At 43.5% G+C, this 19,942-nt stretch overlaps 1 protein-coding gene across 1 annotated transcript in view; it reads left to right on the top strand.

The window, feature by feature from the left end:
- Positions 1–19,942, top strand: part of LOC137017771 (uncharacterized) — a 47,225-nt gene that overhangs the window by 1,750 nt on the left and 25,533 nt on the right. The window lies entirely within an intron of this gene.

Below are 19,942 nucleotides of genomic sequence, written 5' to 3'. Positions count from 1 at the left end.
GCTTGAACAGTGCTGTGATTCATTACAGGTGTTGTGCCTTCTTTTTAATAATTATGTTCCTTGGGGTTCATTTATAATGTTTGTGAAGTTACAAATTGTGACAGAACAAAATGTAAATAACCAGCGAGTACAGAAATCACCCATTGTAAAAATGAAGCAACCGTGAACTGAAAAGAGTCTCTAAACCACAAGCTCCAGTTCAAAACTTGTATCCTGACATCCATCAATATTTAGAGGACACCTTGGAAAATCTTGGTAGTTTACAATATATGTTTAGTTTGCATACCCTGCTGAAAATCCAGCATTGCTGGTCATCAACATAAGGTATGTTTTGCAAGCCCAAAACAAAATGATGTTTGTTTTACATATCACTACTTAGTGTGTTTTCATAGTTAAATAAAGACAAAAGCAAATTTAAATTGTAATAAATTACTTAAGAAAAATGTATGTTGCAGGTTACTATTTTACTGGTACACAAATTTTACTGGTGCTTAGTTTTCATATGGTCCCAATCTATAAAGAGTAAAAGTAACACTGAAAAAAAGTTGCAGTGATAAATAGATTCACTCTACAAGTGATGATTGACCATTAGTGATGAACACCTGCGGTTAAGAATTCAAAACTTAAGATGACATCAATAATATAATCATAATTAAAAATATAGCTGCAAGCAGCAATTATGGGGCCAAGCACAAAAACGGCACAAGAAACCAGCCAACACGGCTGGGAGCATCAGACCAACTGTAACAGTGAACAATTAAAGACGTATTAAGATCATTTTAGGCATAAGAGCTGAAAAATTATCAAAAATGAGGACCAATAGGTGGCGCTGTGTCCAAATTGTTGTGGTATGGTCAGAGTGAGGTGACAATGACACTTCCAAAGTTTGGTGTCAATATGTCAAAGCACTGAAGAGATACAGCTTCAAGAGTCATTTTTGAATCATGCCTCAAATTCTTTGCTCTGGTATACAAAAACGGTTTGACATATGGACTTGAAATCATGGTCTGAAGATGACACGGTTCAATTTTGGTGAAAATCGGAGCAACGGTCTAGGAGGAGTTCGAAAAAGTAGGTTTTTAAAGAAAAACAATATGGCGGACAGGACGTTTAGCTGACTATGGCAAATTTGATATCTATGTTCTCAGCATAACCCAAGGAATCTACAGAGACCAGTTTCATTACAATTGGTTAATATAGACAAAAGTTATTAGCATTTTTGTAAATTTTGTTATAACTTTTGACCACGAGGTGGCGCTGGTCCGAAACTTCTCAGGCTCCTTCAGGGCATTGTCCTGATGACCCATACCAAATTTATGAATTTTGGTCAAACTCATCAGAAGTTATGAGCAAAATAACAATTTTTCATATCTCCACTCCAGTAGGTGGCGCTGCACCGAAACACTGTATAATGCCTCAGGTCATGCTTGTGATGACATGTACCAAGTTTGGTCTAAATATGTCAAAGCATTGTAGAGATACAGCTTCAAGGGTAATTTTTGCATCACATCTCAAATTCTTTGCTCCGGTATACGAAAACGGTTTGACTTATCGACTTGAAATCCATAACTTTTTGTCGGCATGGTCTGAAGATGACACGGTTCAATTTTGGTGAAAATTGGAGCAACGGTCTAGGAGGAGTTCGAAAAAGTAGGTTTTTGAAGAAAAACAATATGGCGGACAGGAAGTTTAGCTGACTATAGCAAATGTGATATCTATGTTCTCAGCATGACCCAAGGAATCTACTGAGACCAGTTTCATTACAATTGGTGAATACAGTCAAAAGTTATTAGCATTTTTGTAAATTTTGTTATAACTTTTGACCACAAGGTGGCGCTGTGCCGAAACTTCTCAGGCTCCTTCAGGGCATTGTGCTGATGACCCATACCAAGTTTTGTAAAGATACGTTAATGCGTTCGTAAAATACAGCATTTTAGCACAAAATTCAAAATGGCCGACGGCCAAAATGGCCGATATGGGAAAATTGGATATCATTCGACTCGGCATGATTCCCCGAATCCAACGAGACTTTTTGGACAAAACCATCAGAAGTTATAAGCAAAAATAGCCATTTTTCATATCTCCGGACCAGTAGGTGGCGCTGCGCCGAAACGCAGCATGTAGCCTCAGGTCATGCTTGTGATGACATGTACCAAGTTTGGTCTGAATACGATAAAGCGTTGCGAAGATACAGCCTTACGACTGTTTTTGCAAGCGCTACGTACAATTCGTTCGTGAGTTTTTCGAAAACGGTTTGAGGAATCAACTTGAATTCCATAACTTTTTGTCAGCATGGTCTGAAGATGATCTGATTCAATTTTCATGAAAATCGGAGTAACGGCCTAGGAGGAGTTCGAAAAAGTAAGTTTTTCAGAAAATTCAAAATGGCGGAAAAATTTTCATGACGGAAAATAACGTCATAGGGTGCGATCGATTCGTCTTGACCCAAGGAATCAGAGGAAACCTTATGACCTTATGGTTCAAAAGTTATTAACATAAACATAAGTGCAACTTTGGACAGCTGGTGGCGCTAGAGGGATTGAGATAGAGACTCCAAATTTGCTGTGGACAAAGGTCAGACTGTCCTCTAACTGTGTGCCAAATTTCACAACTTTCCCGCAAGCGGTTCTATGGGTTGCCATAGACTTCAAGAGCGGAAGAAGAAGAAGAAGAAGAAGAAGAAGAAGAATAAAAAAAAAAAATAAAAAAAAAAAGAACGCCAACAATAACAATAGGTGCCTCCGCACCTTCGGTGCTTGGCCCCTAATAATTAAAATGTTAAGTTCTACTTTCAACAGAGGGAGCTGTTATGATGCATTCACACGGGGCGTCGGCATTAACGCTTCTCATTTACTTTGAATGGGTGACGTCATGTGTTGCCGAACTGAATTGTGGGTTCCGTCGCACCGCTTCAGTCGCATTGCAAGCGGCAGAAGTTGAAGATTTCTCGACTTTAAGTGCCAACGCAGGCGTCAGCAAATCAGATCGCTTTATGCAAACACCCTAGAGCAGTCGCTAGCCAATTGCGTTCGTGCAACACCGGAAAGTAATGTGATTGGCTGTTATCACTATAACTGTCATGTCAACACAAGCTTCAGACACACCCTCCGTTAAGCGTTGACGCTGACGCCCCGTGTGAATGCAGCCTTACGTGCTAGCCTTTTTTTAGTCTAGGGGTAATGGCATAGCAATAACAAATTTTGGAGACAGAGCACAGGAACTTCTTGTTTCCAGCCCCAGTAACACACATTTAGAACAAATTAGCTTAAATAGGTGTTTATTGAATCAGAAGAAAAAGATCAAGGAAAAACATAAGCTTCAGGACGGGGCAAAGGCCAACACAACAAACAAAAAGTTCCCTTTCGATACTTCACTCGTACTGCGTATGGGGAAAGGTGTCCTTTTTCCCCGTTACTGAAGCCTTTTTCAATAACGCAGTGTAACTGCATCGTCATTGGTTCACTCATGGACAAGTTGTTGAACCAATGACGGCGCGGCATAGCTGCGCGACCTATGGCGACAGAGCGCGCGAATATTCCCGCCAAAATGGGCGGGGTTTAGGGCTATATAAGCGGGCGTTTCGCCATAGGATTTCAGTTCTCTCTCCTTCAGCGACTACTTCACATCGCTCCTCGCTGATCTCCGGCTGAAGCCTTCGCTGCCTGGAAGAAGTTCGCCTGGAAAGAAGCTCTCGCCGCCGTCGAAGAGGCTCCCGCAGCGGACTGCTGATCTCGCCGAGGAAGAAGCGTCGGCGCCCTCGTCGCCGTCTCGAGCCACCTGCCAGCCCGTCTCCTGCCGCCATCTGGCGCGCCTAAAAGAGCGATTTTCCCGCGGTTTATTGCCGCTCTAAAAGAGCTTTGCAACAGCGGTTTTCACCGCCCTAGCGGCCCTCGCCGCTCTAAAAGAGCCCCTCAAACGCCGGCAGACCCCATGCAGAGGCCGCGCTCACCGGGACCTCGTGTTCTCACTGTGAGAACATGAGTTTCGCCTCTCTGCGCTCGCGGATCACCTTCTTCAGTGAAGGCGATCTCGCCGCTCGCGCCCTCCCGTCTTCTTCCTCCTGCGAGCCGGCTAGGAAGAGACAGCGGGGAAGAGCGGCCCAGTGCTCGGAGTTGGATGACGTCACGCCGGCTTCCCCGCGTGCCTCACCCTCTCCCCCGAGAGAGCGGTCCCCCGTCCTGTTCTCCCGCCCTGAGCTGCGTCCCTCGGCAGATTCGAGCAACCTCATCTCTTTTGGCGGTTCTGAGGATGAGCCGCTTGATGACTTCATGTCTCTCGCGGCCTCTGAAACCGAAGGTTGGGCCGGTGATTCTGACCCCGCCCGCCTTCCCTCGCTGGAGCCCATTGACTGCAAGCCGGGTATGGATGCCGAGCTCTTCCGCATCCTCTCGAAAGCAGTAGAGGTTTTGGACCTCGAATGGGCTTTGCCAGAGGAGCCATCACGGAGCAGGCTCGATGAGTGGTTCCTGCCGGGTTCCCACCAGCCCCTCGTCAACGCGCCGCACCGTTTTTCCCAGACGTTCACAACGATGTTTCAGGAAGGAAAAGGATGGGGCAAAGTCTCGCCACGGCCGGACCACCCCAAAAGCTCTTTCGTTCCACCCCCCCTCCGCCTCGTTCAGCTCCGGCCGTGGGAGATATGTTCAGTGTTGTGCTAACTGGGCCCAGTGCTGTGTCCATGCAAAACGCTATTCTTATGGTGAACACTATGAATATTCGACCTTCTTTAAGAAAAAGCGAAGTTCCTCTTCCACTCTCTCCGATGCACGGGCACCCGATTGGCGGCCCGTCACCCGATACCATTCAACCCCTTGTCACACGGGCCATCCCCGGAGTGTCAAGCTGGGTTCTGGGAACCATAAGTCGAGGCTACTCACTTCAGTTCGCCCGAAAGCCCCCGCGCTTCAGCGGGGTGCTTCAGACTTAAGTCAACACGGATGACGTTCATGTCCTCCGAGCCGAAGTCTCGTCTCTTCTGAGGAAATGAGCTATAGAAATAGTCTCCCCCTCAGAGAGCAATTCAGGGTTCTACAGCCATTATTTTCTAGTTCCCAAAAAAGATGGCGGTCTCAGACCCATCTTAGATCTCAGGCTCTTGAACCTCTCCCTCATGAGACGGAAGTTCAAGATGCTAACGCTGAAGCAGATCCTCACGCAGGTTTGCCCCGGGGACTGGTTCTGCTCGCTGGACCTGAAAGATGCATACTTTCACATCCAGATAGCCCCCCATCACAGGCGATTCTTGAGATTCGCGTTCGAGGGTGTGGCTTACCAATATACGGTCCTTCCATTCGGACTGTCCCTAGCTCCTCGCACTTTTACCAAGTGCATGAACGCGGCACTTTCCCCACTGAGACAGATGGGAATCCGGGTTCTCAATTACCTCGACGACTGGCTCATCCTAGCCCAGTCACGAGCCGAGCTGGAGCATCACAGATCCGTGTGGAGTGCCTGGGTCTCAGGGTCAATTTTGCCAAGAGCTCACTGCTCCCCAGCCAGCGTATAACGTTCCTGGGTGCGGTTTTTGACTCAGTCCGTATGACGGCTGTAGTCTCTCCAGAGCACGCTCTGGCCATTCAGCAGCTCGCGGCATCGGTCAGGAACAGAGCCTATTTCCCCCTGAAGTTTTTCCAGAGGATGCTAGGGCTGATGGCTTCCGCCTCCCCGGTTCTGCGGCTCGGCCTTCTTCGGATGCGGCCTCTGCAGGACTGGTTGAAGTTCCAGGTCCCTCCTCACGCCTGGCGGCACGGCCGCCTGCGTCTCAGGGTCAATTAGGCCTGTTTGGCAGCTCTGAAACCCTGGATGAACCCTGTATGGTTCAGCCAAGGGGTACCCCTACAGGCGGTGTCCAGAAGGACGGTGCTCTCAACGGATGCGTCCAACACAGGTTGGGGCGCTCTTTGCGAGGGCAGACCGGCCTTCGGCTCGTGGTCTCACGAGGAATGCCATCTGCACATCAACTGCTTCGAGATGTTGGCAGTGATTCGAGCCCTTCATGCGTTCCAGACACACCTGACAGGGTGCCACGTCTTAGTCCAGTCGGACAGCATGACAGTGGTGTCATACATAAATCACCAGGGCGGTCTTTCGTCCAGCCGCTTATGCGCTCTGGCGAAGCGTCTTCTGGAATGGGCATCACCGAGGTTTCAGTCCCTCAGGGCAACTCACATACCCGGGAGAACAAACTTGGGAGCAGACATGCTATCTCGGAGCAATGTCCCCTCAGACGAGTGGATGCTCCATCCCCAGACGGTTTTCATGATCTGGGAGTTCTTCGGAAAGGCAGAGGTAGACCTCTTCGCTTCAGAAGGCAACTCTCACTGCCCAATTTATTTCTCGAAGGAGGAAGATGCGCTGGCCCATGTCTGGCCCAGCACCCTCCTTTACGCTTTTCCCCCGATCGCTCTGATCCCACAGGTCATCAGACGAATCAGGGAAGACAAGCACAGAGCCCTCCTGGTGGCCCCGCTGTGGAGGAGCCAAGTTTGGTCCTCAGAACTGTTCAGGCTTTCCACAAAAGCTCCGTGGCCGATCCCCCTGAGACGGGACCTCCTCTCTCAGGCGAACAGGACGATTTGGCATCCCCAGCCAGAACTCTGGGCTCTGCACCTCTGGTCCCTCGACGGGAGCCTGTTAACCTCCCCAGGGACGTGCAGAATACCATTTCTCAGGTGAGAGCTCCGTCCACGAGACGCCTCTATGCCCAGAAATGGTCGGTCTTTGTTGACTGGTGTTCTACACGCAACATAGACCCAGTGGAGTGTGACGTATCTCCGATACTGTCTTTCCTCCAGGAGTGTTTGGATCTGGGTCGCACCCCTTCTACGCTTAAAGTTTACGTAGCAGCCATTGCAGCCTTTCATGCTCCTATTGCTGGCCAGTCAGTGGGACAAAACAACCTCGTGGTGCGTTTCTTGAGAGGTTATAGGTGATTAAATCCAATGTTCCCACCTGGGACCTCTCTTTGGTACTCAGAGCTCTTAAAGGGCCTCCCTTTGAGCCACTGCGTTCAGCTGACCTCAGGCCCCTGACGCTCAAAACCGCTCTGCTACTTGCACTAGCGTCGGTTAAGCGAGTTGGTGACTTGCAGGCCCTCTCCGTGAGCCCTGCATGCCTTGAGTTCGGGCCCAACGACTCCAAAGTCATTTTGAAACCTAGGCATGGCTACGTCCCTAAGGTGCTCTCGACTCCATTCAGAGCACGGGTTATTTCCCTCTCAGTGCTTCCTCCCTCGTCGGACGAGCGATAGTTGGAACTACTCTGCCCTGTCAGGGCATTAAGGACCTACGTTGATTGATCACAGCCTTTTTGGCAATCTGATCAGCTCTTTATCTGCTTTGGTGGCCGCACCAAGGGGTCTTCGGTCTCAAAGCAACGTCTTTCGCATTGGTTAGTCGACGCTATTGCTCTTTGTTACTCCTCTATGGGCCTCGACTACCCCATAGGAGTTAGAGCTCACTCTACTAGAGGAATGGCTTCCTCTTGGGCCTGGTCTAGTGGAGTTTTGATTAAAGACATCTGTGAGGCGGCCGGCTGGTCCTCGCCGTCCATTTTTGTCAGATTTTATCATTTGGACATCCCGACCTTACAAGCTCGGGTCCTCTCTGTATGATCCAGCGACCTCTATCGAGCTCCGCTTCATGCCACTCTGGGAGTTAACTCCCTTTTTGTAGTGTAACGAGGGTTCGATGGCTCCGGCCTTCTCACTTGTCCTCTGGTTCCCTCACGGTGCCCAAGACAAGTCCAGTCGTTCCAACAGGTGAACCCAATCACCTCCATGAGAATAGTAGCGGTAAACATGAGAATAGTAGCGGTAAACATGGAAAACAAACACACCCAGGGGCGTAGTTTGCGGAGGGGATGGGGGGGAGGTAACCCCCCCAATATTCAAATCCATCAGTTACAACCCCCCCAATATTTCAACGTGAAAATCACAGTAGATCTATACTAACCAGTGGCGCCTGCAGCTGTACGGCTGTACGCACTGTGCGTACCTTGAGAGGGCGCTATTAATGCCGTTTTTATTTTTAACATAATTTTTAAATTGATTATTAAAATCTATCTGCGTACACTCATGACATTAAGAGAGCAAGAAAGAATGAAAATAAATAAAGGTGTGCGTTTGTATGTTGTAAAGTCAAACGTGTGTATGTGTATCCATGGGTGGGCCTGGGGGATATGGCTGAAAAGAAATCTGATTGGCTGGTTTAGTTTCATCGTTTTTTTTCCAACACATGAAAAATGTTTAAAAACAAGCTCAAAATGAGTAAACACTCTCTAAAACAGCTAAATTCGACTTAAACATTTGCCTAAAACTATTGAGTAGGTTTGGAGAAATGAAACCTAATAAATCTTTGAAGCTTTTCTCTAAATGTTTCGGGAAAGGTTAGCATCAAGAGTGTTGAAAACAGCACCATCCTGTGGCAGGTAAAATGTACGGCACCCATTAACTTGAGGCAACTTGAACAATTCCGTTGTTTTATCCAATAAGCACGAACAAAAGCCTGACGACGCTGTTTATTTCAATAATATAATTCACATATTAAAGTCTGGCAATAGATGAAATGTATGGGATCAACAAAAACAATTAGGCCTCTAATAATAATAATAATACTAATGCATACTGAGTTGTTTGAGGCAATATTGTGCTGTTATTTTATAGTAAATACTGTTTATATGACAGAACATATGATGATGTAGTATAGGCTGCAGGCTTATATATTTAAAATATTTAGTAAATGGACTTGAACTTCCATATGGTATATGTTAAAAAATTCTGACACGCAAAGTGAAGTTTCACTTGACTAGAAAAAAAAAAATGCGAGGATCGTTTCTCTGAAAACAATACCCACATTTCGGGACAAGGCTGCTCAGAGGCAACGTAAAAAACAAAACAAAAATATAGCTGCGAGCAGCGATGGCGGGCCCAAGCCCGGTGGCACCGCCACCCCGGTGGCTTCAGGGCAACTGTGCACAGCGGGCAATAGGCACTTAAAACGGTTAAACATCAAAGGACTATGTCAAATTCACTCCACATTTACTGCACTACAAGGTGCCGCTATAGAGCCCCTCCTCCCTGCCCATTTTCAAAGGATTACATGTGCCAAGTTTTAACATTATTCTGATGAATTTTGAAGCAAATCAGGTAAAAATAAGAGGGTGATCTCAATGTATGCTGAAAGTGACACATTTTCTGCTTCCAGTTGGTGGCGCTATGACTTTGAATCACAATAGTCAAATCCATGTGATCAGCCTTGTACAACGAAGACTAAGCCAAAGTTTCATCAAAATCAATTACTGTATGCAGAAGTTATAACACTTTGTTTCCCTTTTCTTGCCATAAATTCGTTGCCTCGCCACGGCCAAACCGTTTGAGATATCCAAAATCCGTTTGCAATTAAACAACTTCAATGTATTAGCAACAAGTTAAAAAAAGCTTGGTGTAAATTGGATAAACCCTGTAGGAGTAGTAGTATAAAATTCATAGCCTGTTTTTTTTCAAAAAATTAACATTCAAACAAAAATAGCCGACTTCCTGTTGGTTGGAGCTAATGAATGTAAATTAGAAAATTGTCCAGCTTGATGAGAACAATATGTGTACCGAGTTTGGTGACTGTAGGAAAAACTAACCCCCCCACTTTTGACAAAAGGTGGCGCTACTGAGCCCCTTCACCACGCCCATTTCTATGGCTTTGTCCATGTCTACTGGTTGACAATATTGATGTGTGTGTCGAGTTTCATGCAATTTGAAGCATGTTAAGAGCCTCAAAAACACTCAAGAATATTATTACAGTTTGACCTGTTGCCATGGCAACAATATTTCAAATATCAAAAATCCTGTCATAGGTCTACATCTGCTGTGTATTGACATTACACTGATGAAGTTTGAAGCAAATCAGGTAAAAATAAGAGGGTGATCTCAAAGCATTTCAAAAAGTGATACACTTCCTGTTGCCAGTTGGTGGTGCTATAACTTTGACTCACAATAGTCACATCCATGTGATCAGACTACTACAACTAACACACTAGTGTAGTTTCATAAAGATCAATATATGTATGCAGACGTTATAACACATTTCCTGTTTCCTTTTTCTCGCCATAAATTTGTTGCCTCGCCACGGCCAAACCGTTTGAGGTATCCAAAATCCGTTTGCAATTAAACAACTTCAATGTGTTAGCAACAAGTTAAAAAAAGCTTGGTGTAAATTGGATAAACCCTGTAGGAGTAGTAGTATAAAATTCATAGCCTGTTTTTTCAAAAAATTAACATTCAAACAAAAATAGCCGACTTCCTGTTGGTCGGAGCTAATGAATGTAAATTAGAAAATTGTCCGGCTTGATGAGAACAATATGTGTACCGAGTTTGGTGACTGTAGGAAAAACTAACCCCCCCACTTTTGTCAAAAGGTGGCGCTACTGAGCCCCTCCACCACGCCCATTTCTATGGCTTAGTCCATGTCTACTGGTTGACAATATTGATGTGTGTGTCGAGTTTCATGCAATTTGAAGCATGTTAAGAGCCTCAAAAACACTCAAGAAAATTATTACAGTTTGACCTGTTGCCATGGCAACAATATTTCAAATATCAAAAATCCTGTCATAGGTCTACATCTGCTGTGTATTGCCATTACATTGATGAAGTTTGAAGCAAATCAGGTAAAAATAAGAGGGTGATCTCAAAGCATTTCAAAAAGTGATACACTTCCTGCTGCCAGTTGGTGGCGCTATAACTTTGACTCACAATAGTCACATCCATGTGATCAGACTCCTATAACGAACACACTCGTGAAGTTTCATAAAGATCAATATATGTATGCAGACGTTATAACACATTTCCTGTTTCCTTTTTCTCGCCATAAATTCGTTGCCTCGCCACGGCCAAACCGTTCGAGATATCAAAAATCCCCTGGCAATTTTTAATCATCAGTGTCTTGACTTCATGCTGACCGAGTTTGGTGGCGATCGGATTAATCGTCTAGGAGGAGTATATCAAATTCCAGAGCATGCGTTTTTCAAACAACCCTTAATAGCTGACTTCCTGTTGGCGTGGCGATTAACTTAAAGCGCGAAAGTTGTTCGGCCCGATGAGGTCTATATGTGTACCGAGTTTCATACTAATACGTGCAAGCATGTTTAATATATGGACCAAATTTTCAGACTTTTTTCAAGGGGGCGCTGTCGAGCCCCCCTGCCACGCCCGGGTACCAGCCTCTCCGGCGTCCTAATGGCCGCGGATTCCAATGTGTGTGCCAATTTTCAAGAGTTTTTGAGCATGTTAAGGCCCCCAAAAAGCCCCGGAAGACGGAAAAAAAAAATAATAATAATAAATATAGCTGCGAGCAGCGATGGCGGGCCCAAGCCCGGTGGCACCGCCACCCCGGTGGCTTCAGGGCAACTGTGCACAGCGGGCAATAGGCACTTAAAACGGTTAAACATCAAAGGACTATGTCAAATTCACTCTACATTTACTGCACTACAAGGTGCCGTTATAGAGCCCCTCCTCCCTGCCCATTTTCAAAGGATTACATGTGCCAAGTTTTAACATTATTCTGATTAATTTTGAAGCAAATCAGGTAAAAATAAGAGGGTGATCTCAATGTATGCTGAAAGTGACACATTTTCTGCTTCCAGTTGGTGGCGCTATGACTTTGAATCACAATAGTCAAATCCATGTGATCAGCCTTGTACAACGAAGACTGAGCCAAAGTTTCATCAAAATCAATTAATGTATGCAGAAGTTATAACACTTTGTTGCCCTTTTCTTGCCATAAATTCGTTGCCTCGCCACGGCCAAACCGTTTGAGATATCCAAAATCCGTTTGCAATTAAACAACTTCAATGTGTTAGCAACAAGTTAAAAAAAGCTTGGTGTAAATTGGATAAACCCTGTAGGAGTAGTAGTATAAAATTCATAGCCTGTTTTTTTTCAAAAAATTAACATTCAAACCAAAATAGCTGACTTCCTGTTGGTCGGAGCTAATGAATGTAAATTAGAAAATTGTCCGGCTTGATGAGAATAATATGTGTACCGAGTTTGGTGACTGTAGGAAAAACTAACCCCCACTTTTGTCAAAAGGTGGCGCTACTGAGCCCCTCCACCACGCCCATTTCTATGGCTTTGTCCATGTCTACTGGTTGACAATATTGATGTGTGTGTCGAGTTTCATGCAATTTGAAGCATGTTAAGAGCCTCAAAAACACTCAAGAATATTATTACAGTTTGACCTGTTGCCATGGCAACAATATTTCAAATATCAAAAATCCTGTCATAGGTCTACATCTGCTGTGTATTGACATTACACTGATGAAGTTTGAAGCAAATCAGGTAAAAATAAGAGGGTGATCTCAAAGCATTTTAAAAGTGATACACTTCTTGCTGCCATTTGGTGGCGCTATAACTTTGACTCACAATAGTTACATCCATGTGATCAGACTACTACAACCAACACACTCCTGAAGTTTCATAAACATCAATCAATGTATGTAGAAGTTATAACACATTTCCTGTTTCCCTTTTCTCGCCATAAATTCGTTGCCTCGCCACGGACAAACCGTTTGAGATATCCAAAATCCGTTTGCAATTAAACAACTTCAATGTGTTCGCAACAAGTTAAAAAAAGCTTGGTGTAAATTGGATAAACCCTGTAGGAGTAGTAGTATAAAATTCATAGCCTGTTTTTTCAAAAAATTAACATTCAAACAAAAATAGCCGACTTCCTGTTGGTCGGAGCTAATGAATGTAAATTAGAAAATTGTCCGGCTTGATGAGAACAATATGTGTACCGAGTTTGGTGACTGTAGGAAAAACTAACCCCCCCACTTTTGTCAAAAGGTGGCGCTACTGAGCCCCTCCACCACGCCCATTTCTATGGCTTAGTCCATGTCTACTGGTTGACAATATTGATGTGTGTGTCGAGTTTCATGCAATTTGAAGCATGTTAAGAGCCTCAAAAACACTCAAGAAAATTATTACAGTTTGACCTGTTGCCATGGCAACAATATTTCAAATATCAAAAATCCTGTCATAGGTCTACATCTGCTGTGTATTGCCATTACATTGATGAAGTTTGAAGCAAATCAGGTAAAAATAAGAGGGTGATCTCAAAGCATTTCAAAAAGTGATACACTTCCTGCTGCCAGTTGGTGGCGCTATAACTTTGACTCACAATAGTCACATCCATGTGATCAGACTCCTATAACGAACACACTCGTGAAGTTTCATAAAGATCAATATATGTATGCAGACGTTATAACACATTTCCTGTTTCCTTTTTCTCGCCATAAATTCGTTGCCTCGCCACGGCCAAACCGTTCGAGATATCAAAAATCCCCTGGCAATTTTTAATCATCAGTGTCTTGACTTCATGCTGACCGAGTTTGGTGGCGATCGGATTAATCGTCTAGGAGGAGTATATCAAATTCCAGAGCATGCGTTTTTCAAACAACCCTTAATAGCTGACTTCCTGTTGGCGTGGCGATTAACTTAAAGCGCGAAAGTTGTTCGGCCCGATGAGGTCTATATGTGTACCGAGTTTCATACTAATACGTGCAAGCATGTTTAATATATGGACCAAATTTTCAGACTTTTTTCAAGGGGGCGCTGTCGAGCCCCCCTGCCACGCCCGGGTACCAGCCTCTCCGGCGTCCTAATGGCCGCGGATTCCAATGTGTGTGCCAATTTTCAAGAGTTTTTGAGCATGTTAAGGCCCCCAAAAAGCCCCGGAAGACGGAAAAAAAAAAATAATAATAATAAATATAGCTGCGAGCAGCGATGGCGGGCCCAAGCCCGGTGGCACCGCCACCCCGGTGGCTTCAGGGCAACTGTGCACAGCGGGCAATAGGCACTTAAAACGGTTAAACATCAAAGGACTATGTCAAATTCACTCTACATTTACTGCACTACAAGGTGCCGTTATAGAGCCCCTCCTCCCTGCCCATTTTCAAAGGATTACATGTGCCAAGTTTTAACATTATTCTGATTAATTTTGAAGCAAATCAGGTAAAAATAAGAGGGTGATCTCAATGTATGCTGAAAGTGACACATTTTCTGCTTCCAGTTGGTGGCGCTATGACTTTGAATCACAATAGTCAAATCCATGTGATCAGCCTTGTACAACGAAGACTGAGCCAAAGTTTCATCAAAATCAATTAATGTATGCAGAAGTTATAACACTTTGTTGCCCTTTTCTTGCCATAAATTCGTTGCCTCGCCACGGCCAAACCGTTTGAGATATCCAAAATCCGTTTGCAATTAAACAACTTCAATGTGTTAGCAACAAGTTAAAAAAAGCTTGGTGTAAATTGGATAAACCCTGTAGGAGTAGTAGTATAAAATTCATAGCCTGTTTTTTCAAAAAATTAACATTCAAACCAAAATAGCTGACTTCCTGTTGGTCGGAGCTAATGAATGTAAATTAGAAAATTGTCCGGCTTGATGAGAATAATATATGTACCGAGTTTGGTGACTGTAGGAAAAACTAACCCCCCCACTTTTGTCAAAAGGTGGCGCTACTGAGCCCCTCCACCACGCCCATTTCTATGGCTTTGTCCATGTCTACTGGTTGACAATATTGATGTGTGTGTCGAGTTTCATGCAATTTGAAGCATGTTAAGAGCCTCAAAAACACTCAAGAATATTATTACAGTTTGACCTGTTGCCATGGCAACAATATTTCAAATATCAAAAATCCTGTCATAGGTCTACATCTGCTGTGTATTGACATTACACTGATGAAGTTTGAAGCAAATCAGGTAAAAATAAGAGGGTGATCTCAAAGCATTTTAAAAGTGATACACTTCTTGCTGCCATTTGGTGGCGCTATAACTTTGACTCACAATAGTTACATCCATGTGATCAGACTACTACAACCAACACACTCCTGAAGTTTCATAAACATCAATCAATGTATGTAGAAGTTATAACACATTTCCTGTTTCCCTTTTCTCGCCATAAATTCGTTGCCTCGCCACGGACAAACCGTTTGAGATATCCAAAATCCGTTTGCAATTAAACAACTTCAATGTGTTCGCAACAAGTTAAAAAAAGCTTGGTGTAAATTGGATAAACCCTGTAGGAGTAGTAGTATAAAATTCATAGCCTGTTTTTTCAAAAAATTAACATTCAAACCAAAATAGCTGACTTCCTGTTGGTCGGAGCTAATGAATGTAAATTAGAAAATTGTCCGGCTTGATGAGAATAATATGTGTACCGAGTTTGGTGACTGTAGGAAAAACTAACCCCCCCACTTTTGTCAAAAGGTGGCGCTACTGAGCCCCTCCACCACGCCCATTTCTATGGCTTTGTCCATGTCTACTGGTTGACAATATTGATGTGTGTGTCGAGTTTCATGCAATTTGAAGCATGTTAAGAGCCTCAAAAACACTCAAGAATATTATTACAGTTTGACCTGTTGCCATGGCAACAATATTTCAAATATCAAAAATCCTGTCATAGGTCTACATCTGCTGTGTATTGACATTACACTGATGAAGTTTGAAGCAAATCAGGTAAAAATAAGAGGGTGATCTCAAAGCATTTCAAAAAGTGATACACTTCCTGCTGCCAGTTGGTGGCGCTATAACTTTGACTCACAATAGTCACATCCATGTGATCAGACTCCTATAACGAACACACTCGTGAAGTTTCATAAAGATCAATATATGTATTAAGACGTTATAACACATTTCCTGTTTCCTTTTTCTCGCCATAAATTCGTTGCCTCGCCACGGCCAAACCGTTCGAGATATCAAAAATCCCCTGGCAATTTTTAATCATCAGTGTCTTGACTTCATGCTGACCGAGTTTGGTGGCGATCGGATTAATCGTCTAGGAGGAGTATATCAAATTCCAGAGCATGCGTTTTTCAAACAACCCTTAATAGCTGACTTCCTGTTGGCGTGGCGATTAACTTAGAGCGCGAAAGTTGTTCGGCCCGATGAGGTCTATATGTGTACCGAGTTTCATACTAATACGTGCAAGCATGTTTAATATATGGACCAAATTTTCAGACTTTTTTCAAGGGGGCGCTGTCGAGCCCCCCTGCCACGCCCGGGTACCAGCCTCTCCGGCGTCCTAATGGCCGCGGATTCCAATGTGTGTGCCAATTTTCAAGAGTTTTTGAGCATGTTAAGGCCCCCAAAAAGCCCCGGAAGACGAAAAAAAAAAAAATAAAAAAAATAATAATAATCCTTAGAAGAACAAGAGGGCCCTGCGCGAATTTTCGCTTGGGCCCTAATAATCCTTAGAAGAACAAGAGGGCCCTGCGCGAATTTTCGCTTGGGCCCTAATAATAAATATAGCTGCGAGCAGCGATGGCGGGCCCAAGCCCGGTGGCACCGCCACCCCGGTGGCTTCAGGGCAACTGTGCACAGCGGGCAATAGGCACTTAAAACGGTTAAACATCAAAGGACTATGTCAAATTCACTCCACATTTACTGCACTACAAGGTGCCGTTATAGAGCCCCTCCTCCCTGCCCATTTTCAAAGGATTACATGTGCCAAGTTTTAACATTATTCTGATGAATTTTGAAGCAAATCAGGTAAAAATAAGAGGGTGATCTCAATGTATGCTGAAAGTGACACATTTTCTGCTTCCAGTTGGTGGCGCTATGACTTTGAATCACAATAGTCAAATCCATGTGATCAGCCTTGTACAACGAAGACTAAGCCAAAGTTTCATCAAAATCAATTAATGTATGCAGAAGTTATAACACTTTGTTTCCCTTTTCTTGCCATAAATTCGTTGCTTCGCCACGGCCAAACCATTTGAGATATCCAAAATCCATTTGCAATTAAACAACTTCAATGTATTCGCAACAAGTTAAAAAAAGCTTGGTGTAAATTGGATAAACCCTGTAGGAGTAGTAGTATAAAATTCATAGCCTGTTTTTTCAAAAAATTAACATTCAAACCAAAATAGCTGACTTCCTGTTGGTCGGAGCTAATGAATGTAAATTAGAAAATTGTCCGGCTTGATGAGAATAATATGTGTACCGAGTTTGGTGACTGTAGGAAAAACTAACCCCCCCACTTTTATCAAAAGGTGGCGCTACTGAGCCCCTCCACCACGCCCATTTCTATGGCTTTGTCCATGTCTACTGGTTGACAATATTGATGTGTGTGTCGAGTTTCATGCAATTTGAAGCATGTTAAGAGCCTCAAAAACACTCAAGAATATTATTACAGTTTGACCTGTTGCCATGGCAACAATATTTCAAATATCAAAAATCCTGTCATAGGTCTACATCTGCTGTGTATTGACATTACACTGATGAAGTTTGAAGCAAATCAGGTAAAAATAAGAGGGTGATCTCAAAGCATTTTAAAAGTGATACACTTCTTGCTGCCATTTGGTGGCGCTATAACTTTGACTCACAATAGTTACATCCATGTGATCAGACTACTACAACCAACACACTCCTGAAGTTTCATAAACATGAATCAATGTATGCAGAAGTTATAACACATTTCCTGTTTCCCTTTTCTTGCCATAAATTCGTTGCCTCGCCACGGCCAAACCGTTTGAGATATCCAAAATCCGTTTGCAATTAAACAACTTCAATGTATTCGCAACAAGTTAAAAAAAGCTTGGTGTAAATTGGATAAACCCTGTAGGAGTAGTAGTATAAAATTCATAGCCTGTTTTTTCAAAAAATTAACATTCAAACCAAAATAGCTGACTTCCTGTTGGTCGGAGCTAATGAATGTAAATTAGAAAATTGTCCGGCTTGATGAGAATAATATGTGTACCGAGTTTGGTGACTGTAGGAAAAACTAACCCCCCCACTTTTGTCAAAAGGTGGCGCTACTGAGCCCCTCCACCACGCCCATTTCTATGGCTTTGTCCATGTCTACTGGTTGACAATATTGATGTGTGTGTCGAGTTTCATGCAATTTGAAGCATGTTAAGAGCCTCAAAAACACTCAAGAATATAATTACAGTTTGACCTGTTGCCATGGCAACAATATTTCAAATATCAAAAATCCTGTCATAGGTCTACATCTGCTGTGTATTGACATTACACTGATGAAGTTTGAAGCAAATCAGTTAAAAATAAGAGGGTGATCTCAAAACATTTCAAAAAGTGATACACTTCCTGCTGCCAGTTGGTGGCGCTATAACTTTGACTCACAATAGTCACATCCATGTGATCAGACTCCTATAACGAACACACTCGTGAAGTTTCATAAAGATCAATATATGTATTAAGACGTTATAACACATTTCCTGTTTCCTTTTTCTCGCCATAAATTCGTTGCCTCGCCACGGCCAAACCGTTCGAGATATCAAAAATCATCAGTGTCTTGACTTCATGCTGACCGAGTTTGGTGGCGATCGGATTAATCGTCTAGGAGGAGTATATCAAATTCCAGAGCATGCGTTTTTCAAACAACCCTTAATAGCTGACTTCCTGTTGGCGTGGCGATTAACTTAGAGCGCGAAAGTTGTTCGGCCCGATGAGGTCTATATGTGTACCGAGTTTCATACTAATACGTGCAAGCATGTTTAATATATGGACCAAATTTTCAGACTTTTTTCAAGGGGGCGCTGTCGAGCCCCCCTGCCACGCCCGGGTACCAGCCTCTCCGGCGTCCTAATGGCCGCGGATTCCAATGTGTGTGCCAATTTTCAAGAGTTTTTGAGCATGTTAAGGCCCCCAAAAATCCCCGGAAGACGGAAAAAAACTGCGCGAATTTTCGCTTGGGCCCTAATAATCCTTAGAAGAACAAGAGGGCCCTGCGCGCTTAATTCGCTTGGGCCCTAATAATAATCCTTAGAAGAACAAGAGGGCCCTGCGCGAATTTTCGCTTGGGCCCTAACAAAAAATTAAAGAAGCATTAAGCACATCAGAGTGCAGTTACATAAAATTTTCTAAGTGGTGGTGAACATAAAAGAGACTGTCGATCACTCAATTTGTACAGCATTAGATTGTTCCCACCAACTCACTGATTTATTTTATATAATAGTATTTTTGCGGACAGGAAAAAAAAATAAGGGGGGGGGGCTAGTTCTGTGCGTACCCTGAGATAAAATCCTGCAGGCGCCCCTGATACTAACATATGTATAATTCATTTATTTTGTAACAATAATTTTGTTTCTAATCGAATATGAGTTTGTCATAATAAATTATCAAAAAAGTACCCCCTTCCATTGAACCGATTGGTAACGCCCAACCAATGCGCGTTGCACTTTCACCAAAACATCGCGAGTGGAGCTCTAATGTTTGAATGGAGAGCAGGGGTAGCACTAAAATATGAAGAGAATCGTTGCCCAGCCAACTATATTAAACTTCTGTTCAAAGAGGGACATTAAAAAGAATAAAGCATGTACTGAGAAGGAGGTATGAAAACATTGTAATGGCTAAGTACACTCCACATATATTTTAGATATCTAATCCATTGCAATTTATCCATAACTATCAGTGTAACTGTAACCAATACCTAAACAGCCGTCTGTTTTGTTACTTCATTTTTCAATAGTTATCGATGACAAATATGGTGGCATTATAATGCCAATAATGGCCGAGCGCACAACTGATGCTTGCGCACGCAGTAAATCACTTCTGCAAGAGAATAACAGATCTACACTATAGACTGTAAAAAAATATGGACGTAGCGTCCGTGACGTCACCCATAGAGTTCTGAACAGCAGTTTTGACGTGTAAGTGAGGCCACGGCCATCTTAGTTGCGCGTCACCGCACGTCACTCCCGGATAACTGAAAATGGGCAAAGAAGTGGGGAGGTGGTTTGAGCTGATGTGATTGGTTGCTGATACCACGCCCGCCTAGCTCGACGTGACCATGTTAGCAAGCAAAGGAGCTATCTATCTAGATACGATCTAAATTATTAATGAAGATAAGTTTTATCATCAGAAAGTTCTAAAGGTTTACTGTCAATCTACGGTGTTTCTGTAAGATATAGATGCTCAAACACCAGTAGTG

The sequence above is a fragment of the Chanodichthys erythropterus genome, chromosome 1 (genome assembly GCF_024489055.1).
Source record: "Chanodichthys erythropterus isolate Z2021 chromosome 1, ASM2448905v1, whole genome shotgun sequence".
In the NCBI taxonomy this organism is placed as follows: Eukaryota; Metazoa; Chordata; class Actinopteri; order Cypriniformes; family Xenocyprididae; genus Chanodichthys; species Chanodichthys erythropterus.
The sequence above is the reverse complement of the archived record's forward strand: the minus strand, read 5'-3'. Positions and strand labels throughout refer to the sequence as shown.